The sequence below is a fragment of the Tupaia chinensis genome, unplaced genomic scaffold, assembly GCF_000334495.1.
Source record: "Tupaia chinensis unplaced genomic scaffold, TupChi_1.0 Scaffold145163_1, whole genome shotgun sequence".
Taxonomy (NCBI): Eukaryota; Metazoa; Chordata; class Mammalia; order Scandentia; family Tupaiidae; genus Tupaia; species Tupaia belangeri.
In genome coordinates this window covers 194537-210438 of record NW_006205023.1, presented here as the reverse complement: position 1 = coordinate 210438, position 15902 = coordinate 194537, and the positions used below count along the sequence as shown (strand labels likewise).

Sequence of the window (15902 nt, the reverse complement as noted above, 5' to 3'; positions counted from 1 at the left end):
TTTAGATCTTGCATGAATTTCCTCACCTCCTGGAACTCTTCAACTCCTTTCTCCTTCCTCTTCAGCAGTCCCCTGTCTCTCTGCCCTTCCATCTCTGTTAGCTTTGCCATTATGAATGTTCTGAATTCTTTATCAGACATTTCCATGATTTCCATTGAACTGTGTGTGGATGAAGAGGAGCTATCCTTTTCCCTTGTGGGAGAGGTATTTTCCTGCTTCTCCATATTTCTTGTGGTCCTGCAGCGATTTCTAGTCATCTGGTGGATGGTCGGTTTCTTCCCAAACTTGGAAGTTCAATCACGCGAGTGTTGTATGCTGGATGCCCAGTTATCAGTGGGACATCTTCCTTTCTCCCAAAATGGCTAGGTTGCAGGAGCCATGGAGCTGTCTGTCTCTTGAAGAAGGGCTGTTCTGTTCAAGCCCTCTCCCAGAAAGATGAGCGCCAGACAGCATCAAAAGCTCTGGGGACCAGAATGAAGGCGAGGCCCCTGGATGCATCAGGAAGGTGACAGAGATCTGTCTGCCTTGTATCACTTTTTAATGGAAAACCCTTCTGCATTTCTCCATTCAGTATAATGTTAGTTATAGGTTTTTCAGAAATGGCTTTTATGCTGAGAAATGATATTTTGATGCTAATTTTGCTGAGAGTCTTATTGCTTAAGTTCTGGAAATTAACATTCCACATTATTATTATTTTTTGAGAGATTTTTGCTGTAGGGCGTGTGCACTCACCAGACAGACAGAGAGAGACAGAGAGACAGAAAGCGAGAATTCATCCCCCAGGGGGCATGGCCATGTCGCAACCCCTTCTCCTCTCAGGATCTTGGGCATACATGCACATACACATGCTCATGCCCAGCATGAATTTTAAGCTGCTTGGTCCAGGACTCAAACTGCGGTCATACATGGGAGTCCAGCAACATAGCCATTACACTAACTGTTGGTCCCAACATTCTACATTATTACTGATCTTTCCAGACTTGTCCCTACCATTAAGTTGGTCATCCTCTTGGTTGTTTTCTGTACTCTTATCTCTGTGGTTTTTCCTTTAGCTTTCCTGGGATGGCACTCCCTTTGAAATGTCTTGTAGAGCTGATCTGGTGTTGATAAATTCTTTCAGGTTTTGTTTATCTGAGAATATTTTTGCCTTCTTCCCATATGAATGATAAACTTGCTTGGTATACTATTTTTGCTTGCATTGTTTCCAGTGAGAGGTCTGACTTTAGGCTGATGGAATATCCTTTGAAAGTAACTTGGGGGCTGATAGGTGGTGTGGTGGTTAAGGGCACTGGACTCCCACATGGCTGACCATGGTTCAATTCCCGACCTGGAGGCTTGCTTTCTCTCCCTCTCTCTCTGTGTTCCTCTCTGGTCAAATTAAAGTAAATAAATAAAATAATTTAATAAAAAGGAAGTAAGCTGACATTTTTCTCTTGCCAGTTTCAGTATCTTATCTCTGTCTGGATTTTGACCAATCTGGCTATAATATACCTTGGAGAAGATCTTGGATTGAGTCTATGTGGGATCCTTTGTATTTCTTGGGTCTGGATATTTAATGCCTTTATAGGTTTGGAAAATTTTCTTCCAGGATTTCATGGAATAGATTATCAATGTCCTTATTATTTTCTTCATCTTCTGGAATCTGATTTCCTGGATGTTTGGGCATTTAATGGTATCTAGTTTTTCTCGTATGTTATTCTCATTTTTTGTGTGTATATGTGTGTTATTAGTCTTTTTGGTGAACTTTTATATGTCAGAGGTTATGTCTTCTATATCTGAGGTTTGATTTTCTGCATGGTCTAATCTGCTTTTAACACTTTCAAGGGAGGTTTTGATTAATTCAGTCTCCATCTCTAACAATTCCATTTGATTCTTTTTAATGGAGTGTATTTCCTCTTTCAGATGGTACAAGAACTTCTTCACTTCCTGGAACTTGTTGTTTCTTTTCTCCTGCGTCTTCTGAGATTCATTGTCTTTCTTCTCTTGCTTTGTCACTATGAATATTCTAAATTCTTTATCTGACATTTTTCACAAATTACATTGTATTGTCTTTGGAAGAAGAGGAGTTATTCTTTTCCCTTGGCTCAGAGATATTTTCTTGGTTTTTAATGTTTATTGTGTCTGTGTGGTTATTTCTGGTCATCTGCTCGATTATTCATTTATTTTTCTAATTCTTGTAGTTAAATCTAAGTGATCAGAGATGTGTGGGAGGTGTTCTGCAATTTCTTTGCAGTTCCATTTTTCTCCCTTTGTGCAGCAGATTCTGTGGGAATTGAGGATTACTCTGATCCTAAAAGTATTCAGATATATGGCTACTATACACAAAATACCTGTCCTGAAGCTCAGTGTGTAGAGGCTGAGTGTAAAAGTGAGAAAGTTAAGAGAAAAAGAAAAGAGGTGATGCTTCCAGCTAGGGAAAATGGCCGTGGCCATTCAGGACTCACATGTGAATGTGAGCAAAAGGCTGAAAAATTCTCTGAAGAAGAAGATGAAAATGGTAGCCAAGGCTGTAGCATTGGAGCTGGAAGATGAGGTTAAAATAATTCCGACAATGGAGGTTTTGCAGGAAGCTGTGAATTAGAGAAAGATTGCTTTTCTTCTGATGGTAGAGCAATAGAAGCTGACAATGAAGATGTTGAACCCTTTGAGAAAGAAAATGAAAGTTCTGCAGAATCTAGTGGTAGGACTAATGTAGGCTGGGCAGATGTCATGGCCAATATCCTTAAAAAAAAAAAAAAAAAAAAAAAAAACCTCCTAAAAGTAAATCAACAATTCTGGTCAAAAACAAAGAGCTGGGAAAGGAAAAAGAAAGGTTGAAGCAAGAAAGACTAGAGAAGAGAAAACAGCTTTATAAGAAGCAGGAGTGGGAAATGATGTACAGAGTAAAGCCAGATGTTTTCTAAGACAATGAAACAGAGAAATCTTCAGAGAATTGCAATGAGGGGTGTGGTGCCGTTTTAATGCTGTTCAGAAACATCAAAAGAATGTTGATGAAAAGGTTAAAGAAGCTGGAGTTTCTATGTGAAAGTGTGCTAAGTTGTTATCAACTGTTTCCAAGAAAGAATTCATCAGCGTTCTGAGAGTAATGGATAGAAGTACAGATGAGAAAAATTCTGGAAAGGACTCCAAAGGCAAACAGATCGAAGTGAAATTAGAAGAGGGCCCAGGATGGACAATTCTGTGTGAAGGTTTTATGATGGAAACGTCTATGAAAGACCGGGACAAGGAAAGTGATGGGCCAGACAGCAGCAGACCAGGAGCTGCAAGTGACTCTGACACATAGAACAATACAGGAAACATTTTGCAATCATTTTGTTTTTCCTAAAAAAGTACTTCATCATATAATAATTGAGGAACTTTATAAAGGATACATTTTTAAGAAAATTAAAAGACTTTTAAGTTTTACCAATTTTGGTATTTTCCCTATTCATATGAATTTTTGTACAAATTATATTTTGAATCCCTGTATAATTTTAAGCATTGTTTCCCAAAATATTTTTAAAAGAAAATATTTCTGCTTGTCCAGAGAGAGATATATTTTGCCAGGATCATTACATGTTTACATATTGGTTGTTTCTTGGTGTGTTGTTTCAGTATTGCCAATGTTTCTAGAAATGAAGTTACAGATTTATAATTAAAATGAACTCTTTAAAGTTAAAAAAAGAGAAAAAGAAAAAGAAAACAAAGGGAAGAAAAAGGAAATCAAAAACAAGACATAAAAAGAAAAAAAGTTAAGTGAAAAATGAATGAGTGAGATGGAGAGAGACAGAGAATACAGAGGGTGCCCAACCTACTAGATCGTGGGGTCTGGATGATGAAGTCTGGACAAAAAAAAAACCTGTTTTCCTAATCCCTAAAAGGGACAATTTAGAGCTCAAAGGTAGATTGCTTGTGACTGTCCCATTCTATGTGGGAGAAGGTAACAGTGAGAATTCGCAACATAAAAGAGTCAGCGCTAAGAAATTTAAAAATTAAGAAAAAAGGGGAACCAGCAGTTGGTATAATGACTATGTTGCTGGACTCCCATGTAGTTGACCGCGGTTCATGTCCTGGACCCAGTGGCTTAAAACTCATGCTGGGCGCATGTGCGTGCGTGCCCAAGATCCTGAGAGGAGAATGGAGGAGAAGGGATTGTGGCATGACCATCCCCCCGGGGGGTGATTTCTCACTTTCTGTCTCTATGTCTCTCTCTGTCTGTCTGGTGTGCACAAGTGCCCTATAGCGAAAACCTCTCAAAAAAAATTAAGAAAAAATAAAAAAGAATGAAAGAATGAGAAAGCTAAGAAATTTAAAAATTAAGAAAAAATATATAGAGAGATGGAGATTGATAAAGAGATTATAGAGGGTGCTCTAACTACTAGATATTGAGGTCAGAAAGGTGAAGTCTGGGGAAAAATTCTTTAGTTGTCTTAGTTCTTGAAAGAGACTGCTCAGAGCTCAAATGTAGATAGCTTGTTATTGGCCTGCCTTATGTGGGATGGAGGAAAGGTGAGAATTAGCAAAATAAGAGTTAGAGAGCTATGAAGTTTGAAAATTAACAAAAAAAGGAAAAAAGTCAGAAAGCTAAGAAGTTTAAAAGTTAAGAAACATTTAAAAGAGGGGGAGAAGGAGAGAGTATAGAGAAGAAAAGCAGGAGAAAAAATAGGGAGGTGTGACACAGAAATGGTTTATTACCTGTTGATGATGACATGTATAGTATTCTGAACTGGGCTGGTCTGAGAAGTAATTCATGTTAGGTAAATTCTCTTTATAAGTCAAATGATGTATATTAATTAAATGTTTAAAAAAGTAATGAGAACAAATTATAATAATAATCATCATCATCTAAAAAAAAACCAAAAAATTATTTAATGACTATGTAGATAGTAATGTCTTTGTCTTGACTGATATGCATGGAAACTGTGCTGGATAAAGAAATGTTATGTACTGTAAAGATTTATGTGATTAAATGCAATATAAAATAATAATAAATTTTAAAAGAAAAATAGAGAGATAGAGAGACAGACAGGAGGGTAAAATCTGGGCAGAAAAATCTTCCTTTGTCCTAGCTCCTGAAAGGTTCTGCTCATAGCTCAAATGTAGATGGCTTGTGATTGGCCTCTCCTATGTGGGAGGGGGGAAAGGTGATAATTAGCAAGATAAAAGAGTCAGAGAGCTAAGAAGTTTAAAAATTAAAAAAAAAAGAAAAAGAAATAAGACAGAGAGCTAAAAAGTTTTTTTTTTTAAAAAAAAGAAAAAAGAGAGAGACAGAGTGATATAGAGAGAATATAGAGGGTGTTCTACCTACTAGATCTTTGGGTCAGGAGAGTAAAGTCTGGGTAGAAAATCTTCAGTTGCCATAGTCCCTAAAAGGGGCTGCTCAGAGCTGAAATGTAGATAACTTGCCATTAGCCTGTCCTACGTGTGTGTGGGGGGGAGGGGTTAAGGTGAGAATTAGCAAGATAAAAGAGCCAGAGAGCTAAGAAGTTTAAAATTTAAATTAAAGGAGAGAGACAGAGAGAATACAGAGGGTGCTGTTCCTACTAGATCTTGGGGTCAGGAGGCTGAAGTCTAGGCAGAATATCTTCAGTTGTCCTAGTCCCTGAAAGTGGCTACTCAGAACTCAAATGTAGATTACTTGTGATTGACCTGTAATACTAGATCTTGGGGTCAGGAGGATGAAGTCTGGGCTTGCTGAGAATCTTAAACATGAAGGGATGTTGTATTTTGTCAAATGATTTTTCTGCATTGATTGAAATTATCATATGATTTTTGTATTTTTTTCTGTTAGTATGATGTATTATGCTTATAATCTGGCATATATGGAACCAACCTTGCAACTGGAATAGAGCCTAACTGGGAGTGATAAATAATCTTTTTATATGGTGTTGGATATGATCAGCTAGTATCTTGTTGCAAAATTTTGCATCTATATTCATCAGAGATATTGGTCTATAGTTTTCCTTTCTTTTCATATTCTTATAAATTTTGGGAATTAGGGTCATGGAGGCTTCATAAAATGAACTTGGGAGGGTTCCTTCCTTTTGGATCTTTAGAAATAATGAGTAGAATGGGGATTACCTCTTTAAAAGATTTAAAAGTGAAACGATCAGGACCTAGGCTTTTCTTTCTTGGGCTCCTATTTATTACTTATTCAATCTTGTTGCTTGTTATGGGTCTATTCATGCTTTCTATGTACTTCTGAGTCAATCTTGGTAGATTATATGTGTCCAGGAATTTTTCCATCTCATCCAAGGTTTCTTGTTTGTTGGTGTATAGTCCCTCATAATATCCTGTAATGTTGCTTTGCATTTTTATTATGTCTGTTGCAATATTGCCCGTTTCATTGTGAATTTTATTTATCTGGTTTCTTTCTCTCTTCTTAATTGGTCTAGCTCATGGTGTGTCAATCTTGTTTATCTTTTCAAAGAACTAGCTGTTGCTTTTGTTTATTTTTTTTTTGTGTAGATCATTTATTTTCTATTTTATTTATTTCTGCTTGAATCTTTATTATTTCTTTTCTCCTGGCACTTTTTGGATTTTGTTGTTTCTATAATTTCCTGAAACATACATTCTTATAAGCATTTTATCATCTTGAGGAATTCTCTCTTTTACTACTAAATAATGCCCTTCTTTGTACCTTGTCTTAAAGTCTATTTTCTCTGAAATTATGACTCCTGCTTTGATTTGTTATCCATTTGCATGAAATATCTTTTAACAATCCTTCATTGTTAGTCTGTATATGTCTTTATCCTTGAGGTGAGTTTCTTATAGGCAGCAGATGAAGAGTTTCTCCTGTCTTTTTTTTTTTTAAATCCATTCAGCCAGTCTGTGTCTCTTGATTGGAGAATGTAAACCATAAATATTCAACATTATTACTGATATTTCTGAACTTGTCCCTACCCTTAAGTTGGCCATATTCTTGGTTGTTTTTTGTTGTTTTATTTCTGTGTGTCTGTCTTTAGTTCTCTTTGTATAGCACTCCCTTCTTGAAGAGCTTGTCTGAAGTTGGTAAATTCTTTCAGGTTTTGTTTATCTGAGAATGATTTTTATCTTTTCTTACCTTATAAAGGATAATATTGCTGGGTATAATATTTTGGTTGAAATAGTTTTTCTTTTACAACTTTGAATTTATCTTCCCATTGTTTTCTCACTTGCATTGTTTCTTCTCAGAGGTTCAGTGTTAGCCTGATGGGATAAACCTTTGTAAGTAATGTGACGCTTTGGCAATTTCAGTATCTTTTCTTTGTCTGTGGTTTTGGCAAATCTGATTGTGATGTGTCATGAAGAAGATCTCCTTGGGTTGATTCAATTTGGGGTTCTTTGTATTGACTCTGGATCTTCTAATGCCTCTCTAGACTTGGAAAGTTTTCTTACAGGATTTTATGAAATAGACTATCAATGCCTTTCTTATTTACCTTCCATGGTATCAGTTATTTTGCTGTTTGGTCATTTAATGGTATTTAGTATTTCTTATATATTATCCTCATGTCTTTTGCCTAGTTTTTCAGTCTTTGGTGATTTTTTTCTAGGTCATAAGTTTTGTATTCTACCTCTGAGATTTGATACTGTGCAAGATCTAATCTGCTTTTAATACTTTCAAGGAAGGCTTGAATTTCCTCTACTACAGCCTTTCTCTCTTATATTTCTGTCTGATTCTTTTTTATAGGGTCTAATTCTTCTTTTCTCCCATGGAAGGACTTCCCCATTTTCTTCAACTTAATTTTTCTTTTCTCTTGCATCTCATAAAGTTTTGTCACCATAAATGTTTAAATATTTTTCTCTGACATTTCAGAAATATCCTCTAATTTTTCCCTACTTGGAGATGAGTTGTTGTACTCCCTTCCCGGATATGTATTACTTAGTTCTCTCATCATTGAGGCTCTTTTCAGCCATCATGTCCGGAGAGAGAAAGCAAGCTGCCAGAACTGGAACTTGAACCATGGCCAGCCATATGAGAATTCCAGTTCCTTAACCACCACACCACCTGCTGGCTCCTCTAAATTATTTTTCTGATATTTTATTAATATCCTTTAATTTTTTCCTACTTGGAGACAAGTAACTGTTTTTTTGTTGGAGACATATTACTTGGTTCACTAATCCTTGAATTTCTTCTCTGAGTTTTAGTTATTTGATATAATGCATTCACTTTTGGCTGATTTGTTGTAAAAGGTTTCTGAAGCTGTGAGCTTGTATGCTTCTCTTAACTGTGAAACAATTCTATGCTAATTTCTCCCTTCTACTGTGTTTTTTTTTTTCCTTTGGACTAATTTCACATTTTATTGGATAAAGGAAGGAATGCTATCTATCAATGGTGCCAGAGAAATATAATTCTTTCCAAGGGAAAGGAAGCAGATATTGGTTAGAAATAAAATGCAATTCACTACAATAATGCATAAAGGTTTTCTTTGAAATCAGCTTCCTCAAGCAAAAGAAAGTTTTGCTATCTTTCAGAAAGTTCACTGAGCAACCTAAAAGAGCTATTACAATGAAAAATGTAGAAGGATTTGGAAATCTGTAGAACTGAATTTTTTTAAGTTTCTTTATTTTATTTTTTTATAGTTTTTTAAATTTTATTTTTACATGTTTCCATGAACATTTACATCTCAAAAAATTTTAACTGATATTCCATAGTTCTTGAAAGTTAATAAACAACTTTCAAAATTTCAAAATATTTCTTATAATTTTGTTTGTGACTCTATAACAACAGAAACAGTATGGTTTTAAATATTTTTAAGAAAATATTTACATGTTGACTACTCAAATTGTTTAAAAGCAAATGCCCAGCACACTAGTCACACATAAACCTTCTCAATTCAGCCCTGCCCAAGTGTATTCTGTGACATACCATCTGCTAGCAAATATTAGTCTCTTTTTCTTCCTTCGAAGTATTTCTCAAGATAATTATCTGGTGTGGTTGCTCTTTTGCAATTTCTATTGAGTACAATGTTGTACTGCAAAAGTCCAGGTTATTTTATGTTATAAATTCTTTCATATATCTTCTCTTATCCTCTCTGCCAGGCAGAACTATTTATGATACCAGGCTATCTTTCGAAGAGCTTCTGTTAGCTTAATTGAGATCCACCTTAGTTCCATAGTTTTCTAATTAATCTTCAGATATGACATTCCAGTCAAAGCCCTGTCCAATAATGAGTATTCCTGATTTCTGAATCAATGCAACAAGCATTATTGAACTTATGCAAATAAACTTTCTTCCACAAAATAAAAATATTCCCAAATATTTTCCAATTCCAGAGGGATAAGGAAGGAAGAAAAATTTGTTTCCATTTAAAGAAACAAACAAGAAAAATATTTTAACTTATTGCTAAACCTATCAACAACTGAAAAGAAAATAAACTGTTTAAATTGGTAAAACAAAGCATAGTAAAAAAAATCAGTAATGTTTTACTCAAAGGTCATAAAATTCTATTTCGGCAGTTCAGTCTTATATTCAAATTCTCTTCTGTTGAATATGCAGTGTTTCTGTGGTCCAATCTTCCCATTTAAATCCTGGGAGTTAATATCCTATGTTGTTATTAGTTTCCTCACCTTCTGGGATACCAATTATCGGAATGTTTGGGAGCTTCATGCTGCCTACTTTTTCTCGTGTAGTATTCTCCTTTTTGGGGGGTTATTTTCTCAGTTTTTTTGGTTGTTTTTTCTAGATCAGAGGGCTTAACCTTCAACATACAAGATTTGATTTTCTGCATGGACTAATCCTACTTTTGAGGGACGTTTTGATTTCCTGAAGGGCAGCCTTCATCTCTAATAGCTCCATTTGACTCTTTTTCATGGTGTGTATTTCCTCTTTCAGGTCGTGAAAGAACTTCAACACCTCCTGGAACTCGTTGTCTCTTTTCTCCTGCATATTCTAGAGTTCATCATCTCTCAGCTCTTGCATCTCATTTAGTTTTGTCAATATGAATATTCTGAAGTCTTTATCAGACATTTCCAAGAATTCTACTGTACTGTTTGTAGATGATAAAATATTGTTCTTTTCCCTTATGGGAGAGATATTTTCTTGGTTTCTCATGTTTCTTGTACCTACCTCTGTGGTTTTTTCTGGTCATTCTGTTACAAAATCTCTCCTCCACACTGCTTAGCAATGTGGTATAAACAGTAAGATTAGGAGGTCAGATTTATAAAAAGAAATTTCTTTGTTAAAGCAGGAGATTCAATAAGCACATACACCTCAACTTTAAAATGGCTTCTGAAATTAACAAGTAAAAGAAAAGACCCAAGCTGAGGAGAGGTGCTTGAATAATTAAAAAAAAAAGTTAAAAAATTTAAAGGGAGAGAGAGCATGAGACAGACAGAAAGGGAGATAGAGCATGAGACAGACAGAGTGACAGACAGCCAGAGTCAGAGAAAAGACAGAGATCATCCTACCTTGTCTGAATATTTGTGGACTCTAGGAGGTGGGTTTAGGGCATGGCTTCCTTGAACACACCAGGACACACCTTAGATTTAAAATGACTTCTTCTCTGAATATTTTGGGAGTCTAGGAGGTGGGTTTCCTTCTACTGTGTTTTTCAACATGGTAACCACAGGGGGAGTATGAGATCAGATTTATAAAGAGGAATTTCTCTCTTTTTGCAACAGATTCAGTGAAGGTGGAGATTTTTCTGAACCTCAAAGTATTCAGATGTTCAGCTAGTATACATTTAGACCTATATAGAAAGTGGATAAAAGCTGAGCAGCAAATTCAGAAAGTAAGATAAAAGAAAAAGAGAAAAGAAAATAGCAATAGGAAGAAAAAACAAAACAAAAGGGCAACCCACTGCGGACTGCACTGCAGTGATGCTTGGCCCAGAAAAGGGCAGCACACAGTTAAGATGGAGATGCTTTCAAATACTTTGTTGTATGTTGTGGGAGGAGAGAAAAATTAGCAAGAGAAAGTCACAGGGGAAAAAAACTTTTATTTTTAATTTTTTTTTGTTTTTATCTTAATTTATTTCAAGTACTTTTATACATTCAATCATATCATTTATATTGCAAAGTGAATATTCTAACATGTCTACATTTCTCCCAAGTCCAGTTGATAATACTATAAAGTTATGTTCAACAGATAATACATTTATTTGTCCCATTTATGCTTTGCCTCTCCATTTTTCTCTTTAATGTCCTTCATCAGACGATCTATTCCTCTTCAACTATGCTCTTCTCACACTATATCTGGTATTCACAACCATTTACTGTGTTTCTATATTCTTTAGTCATTCTGTTTCAGTCACAGAGTGTGGAAACTCAGTATATATTAAGGGGGGACATACAATATCTCTCCTTCATTGCCTGGCTTGCTTCACTCAGCAGTAAATCTTTCATATTCATCCATTTTCTGTCAAAAGCCAGGGTCTTGTTTTTTTTTTATGGTTGAGTAGCATTCCATAGAGTATATGTGTCACACTTTTTAAATCCATTCCTCTGTTTGTGGGCATTTGGGTTGGTTACATGTCTTAGCAATTGTGAATAGTGCTGCAATAAGCATGGATGTGCAAGCACTTTTCTGACAAAGGATTCTTCTCTCCTTTGGGAAGATACCAAGGAGTGAGATTGCTGGATCACATGGTAGTTCTATTTGTAGATCTTTGAGGAATCTCCAAATTGATTTCCACAGTGTCTAGACCAATTAACATTTCCACCAACAGTGTAAGAAGGTTCCCCTTTCACCACAATCCTGCCAGCACTTATCATTTTTTTTTTTTTTTTTTTTTTTTTTTAATCTTAGTCATTCTGATTGGGTTTAGGTGGTATCTCATTGTTGTTTTGATCTGCCGTTCCCTAAAAATGAGGGATGTTGAGCATTTTGTTATATGCCTTTTGGCTATTCCTATGCCATCCTTAGAGAGTGTTTTTTCAACTCATTCTCCCATCTTTTAATAAGGTTGATCACCTTTTTTCAGAACAGTTGCTTGATTTTCTTATATATTCTGATTATCAGTCCCTTATTTGAGGAATAGTTTACAAAAATATTTTCCCATTCTGAGGGCTGTGGATTCACACTAATTACTGTTTCTCAGTCTGTCCCACTCAATTTTGAGGATTATCATCTGTGCTTTGCGGGTCTTATTTAAAACATCTTTGCCTACCCCAATGACTCCCAGTGTTCTCCAGGAGAAATTTTAAATTTGAGATCTTAGGTTTAGATCTTTGATACACCTTGAGTTGATTTTTGTCAATGGTGAGAAGAAAGGGTTCAGATTCATCTTTCTGCAAGTGGATATTCAGTTTTTCCAGCACCATTTGCTGGAGAGTTTTTCTTTTTCCCGCTGGATTGACTGGTACCCTTTGTCAAAAATCAGGTGACTATATCTTTGGGAATTTATTTCTAGGGACTCTATTCTGGTCCATTGGTCCACATGTCTGTTTCTGTGCCAGTACCATGCTATTTTGATTACCACAGCTTTGTAGTATAATTTTGGGTCAGGGAGTAATATGTCACTCACTCCACTCTTCTTGTGCAGGATTGCTTTGGAAATACAAGATATTTTATGATTCTAGACAAACTTTATGATCGTCTTTTCTAGATCTGTGAAGAATGTGTCTGGTACTTTGTTTGGGATTATGTTAAATATGTAGATTAATTTAGGTAGAATTGCCATTTTGATTATATTAATTCTTCCAATCCAGAAACATGGGATGTTCTTCCACTTTTTTGTGTCATTCTCAATTACATTTTTTAGCTTACCATACTTTTCCTTGTGGAGATCTTTAACTTCTTTGGTTAGATTTATTCCTAGGTATCTTATACTTTTTGTGGCTATGGTCAATGGAATTACTTTTTCAGTTCTATCTCAGTCTGATTGCTATTTGAATACATTCTATAGATTTCTGTATGTTGATTTTGTACCCTGCAACTTTACTGTATTCATATATTACTTCCTGAAATTTTTTCATGGGTACCATTGTGTCTTCTATGTGTACAATCAAGTTATCTGCAGATAGAGATTAACCTATTTTTTTTCCTGTTCAAATGCTTTTTATTTTTTTCTATTTTCTGATTGCATTGGTGAGGACTTTGAGTAGTATATTGAAAAGGAGTGGAGAAAGTGGGCATCCTTGTCTTGCACCCATTTTTAGTGGAAAAACTTTCAGTTTTTCTCCATTCAGGATGATGGTCTCTATGCATTTTTTCATAGGTAGCTTTTATTGTGTTGAGAAATGACCCCTCTATACAGGTATTGCTGAAAGTCTTGAGCATGAAGAAATGTTGCATCTTATCAAATGCTTTTACTGCATCAATTGTTAGGATCATACGGTTTACATCTTTCTTCCTGTTAATATGGTGTATTACTTTTTTTGTTTTGTTTTGCATATGTTGAGCCAACCTTGCATTCCTGTAATAAAGCCTACCTGATCATGATGTATAGTCTTTTTTATAAGTTGTTGGATACAATTTGCTAGTACCTTTTGTGAATCTTTGAGTCTATATTCATCAGGGATATTGGTCTATAATTTTCCCTCCTTTTCCTATACTTATCTATTTTAAGGATAAGGGTGATGAAGGCTTCATAGAATGAATTAGGGATGGATTCACCTTTTTGGATCTTTAGACATAACTTGAGCAGCATGGGTCTTATCTCTTCTTTAGAGTTGTGTAGAATTCAGAGGTGAGGCCATCAGGGCCAGGGCTGTTCTTTCTTAGGAGGTTACTCATTTCTGATTTAATCTCCTGGTTTGTTATAGGCCTATTCAGACTTTGTATATCCTCTTGATTAAATCTTGGTAGATTATATGTGTCCAGGAATTTGTTCATCTCATCCAGATTGTGTTGTCTCTTGGCATATAGCTGGTCATACTATCCTCTAATTATGTTTTCTATTTCTTTTATAATTTTATTTTTATTTATTTATTCTTTATTATTATCCATACATTAAACCACCATATATCATTTAGATTGTGAAGAGATTTTACCCAGAATGATTTTCACCTTAGTCCATCCCAGACTATACATCATTTAGATTGTGAGGAGATTTTACTCAGAATGATTTTCACCTTAGTCCAGCCCAGTTGAGAAAATTATACACATCCTCATCAACTGATAATAAACCTTATCTGTGTCCCACAAGTGTCTTACCTCTCCCTTTCTTCCTCAAATTTCCTTTCCTTTGCTTTCACCCTCCCACACTCTCTTTCCACTTTGTCTCTAGTGTCCATTACAATTTTTAATACTTTTATGTTCTCCAATCTTTCAGTCTCTACCATAGGATGTGGAGAGTTGGTATATGTTAAGTGGAGATATACAATGTTTCTCTCTCATAGCCTCACTTGCTTCACTCAGGAACATATCTTCCATATTCGTCCAGTTTCTATCAAATTCCAGGGCCTTGTTGTTTTTCATGGCTGAGTAGTATTCCTTGGACTATATGGGCCACACTTTTTCAATCCATTCCTCCATTTGTGAACATGTGGATTGGTTCCATGACTTAGCAATTGTGAATAGTGCTGCAATATAGTTGTGTAAGCACTTTTCCAACTGAGTGTTCCATTGTCCTTTGGGTGGATACCCAGGAGTGGATTGTGGGATCGTATGGTAGTTCTATTTGAAGGTCTTTGAGAAACCTCCATATCATTCTCCACAGTGACTGGACCAATATACATTCACATCAACAATATAGGAGTGTTCAACTTTCACCCACATCCTCGTCAGCACTTATCATTTTTTTTAAACCTTTCCCATTCTTATTGGAGTTAGGTGGTATTACATTGTGATTTTAATCTGCATCTCCCTTAAAATGAGGGATGGTGATCATTTTTTTTCATATGCTTTGTGGTTGTTTGTATGTCTTCCTTAGAGAGTTGTTTATTCAGCTAATTTTTCCACCTTTTCATTGGGTTAATCATTTTATTCCAGGTAGGCTGCTTGAGTTCCCTGTGTTTTCTAGTTATCAGTTTTTTATCTGAGGCACTGTTAATAGAAATTTTCAGTCCAAGAGTTTTTGATTTCCACTAATGGTGTCCTTTGCTGTGCTGAGTCTCCTTAATCTGATTTAATACTACCTGTCTATTTTGGGGATTATTGCCTGTGCTCTGGGGGTCTTGCTTAAGAAGCCTTTGTTGCTCTAATGTCTCACAGAGTTTCCCCAGTGTTTTCCACCAGTAGTTTCATAGTTTGTGTTTTTAAATTTAGATCTTTCATCCACTTTGAGTTGATTTTTGTTAATGGTGATAGATAGGGGTTCAGATTCATCTTTCTGCATGTGGATACCCTGGTTTTCCATTCAGATTCATCTTTCTGCATGTGGATACCCAAGTTTTCCATTAGAATTTGCTAAAGAGGTTTCCCTTTTCCCACTGGATTGACTGATACCCTTTGTCAAAGAGGAGTTGGCTGTATGTTTTGGGGTGTATTTACAGATTCTCTACTCTTTCCATTGGTCCTCATCTCTATTTTTGTGCCAATACCATGCTGTTTTGATGATCAGAGCTTTGTAATAAATTCTGGGGTCAGGAAGTTAGATGCCACCTACTTTATTCTTCTTGCCCAGGATGACTTTAGCTATGTAGGGTCTTTTATGGTTCCAGACAAATTCTATGACTATGTTTTCTAGATCTGTGAAGAATGTTTCTTATAATTTTATAGGGGTTGCATTAAACATGTAGATTAATTTGGGTAGAATGGCCATTTTGATTATATTAATTCTGCCAATCCAGGAAAATGGGATGTCCTTCCATTTCTTAGTGCCCTTTTCAATTTCCTTTTTAAGATTTTCATAGATTTCCTTGTAGAGTTATTTGATTTTCTTGGTTGGATTTATTCCTAATATCTTATTATTCTTGTGGGTATGGTAAATGGAATTACATTCTTCAGTTATGTCTCTGTATGGTTGTTGTTTGTATATAGAAATGCTATAGGTTTCTCAGGACCAGCAGTTAGCATAATGGCTATGTCGCTGGACTCCCACGTAGTCGACCACGGGTCG

At 35.6% G+C, this 15902-nt stretch overlaps 1 pseudogene; it reads left to right on the top strand.

Moving 5' to 3' along the window:
* The first annotated feature begins 2419 nt into the window (after window positions 1–2419).
* On the top strand, window positions 2420–3283 carry LOC102492291 (RRP15-like protein pseudogene; annotated as a pseudogene).
* Window positions 3284–15902: the final 12619 nt, after the last annotated feature.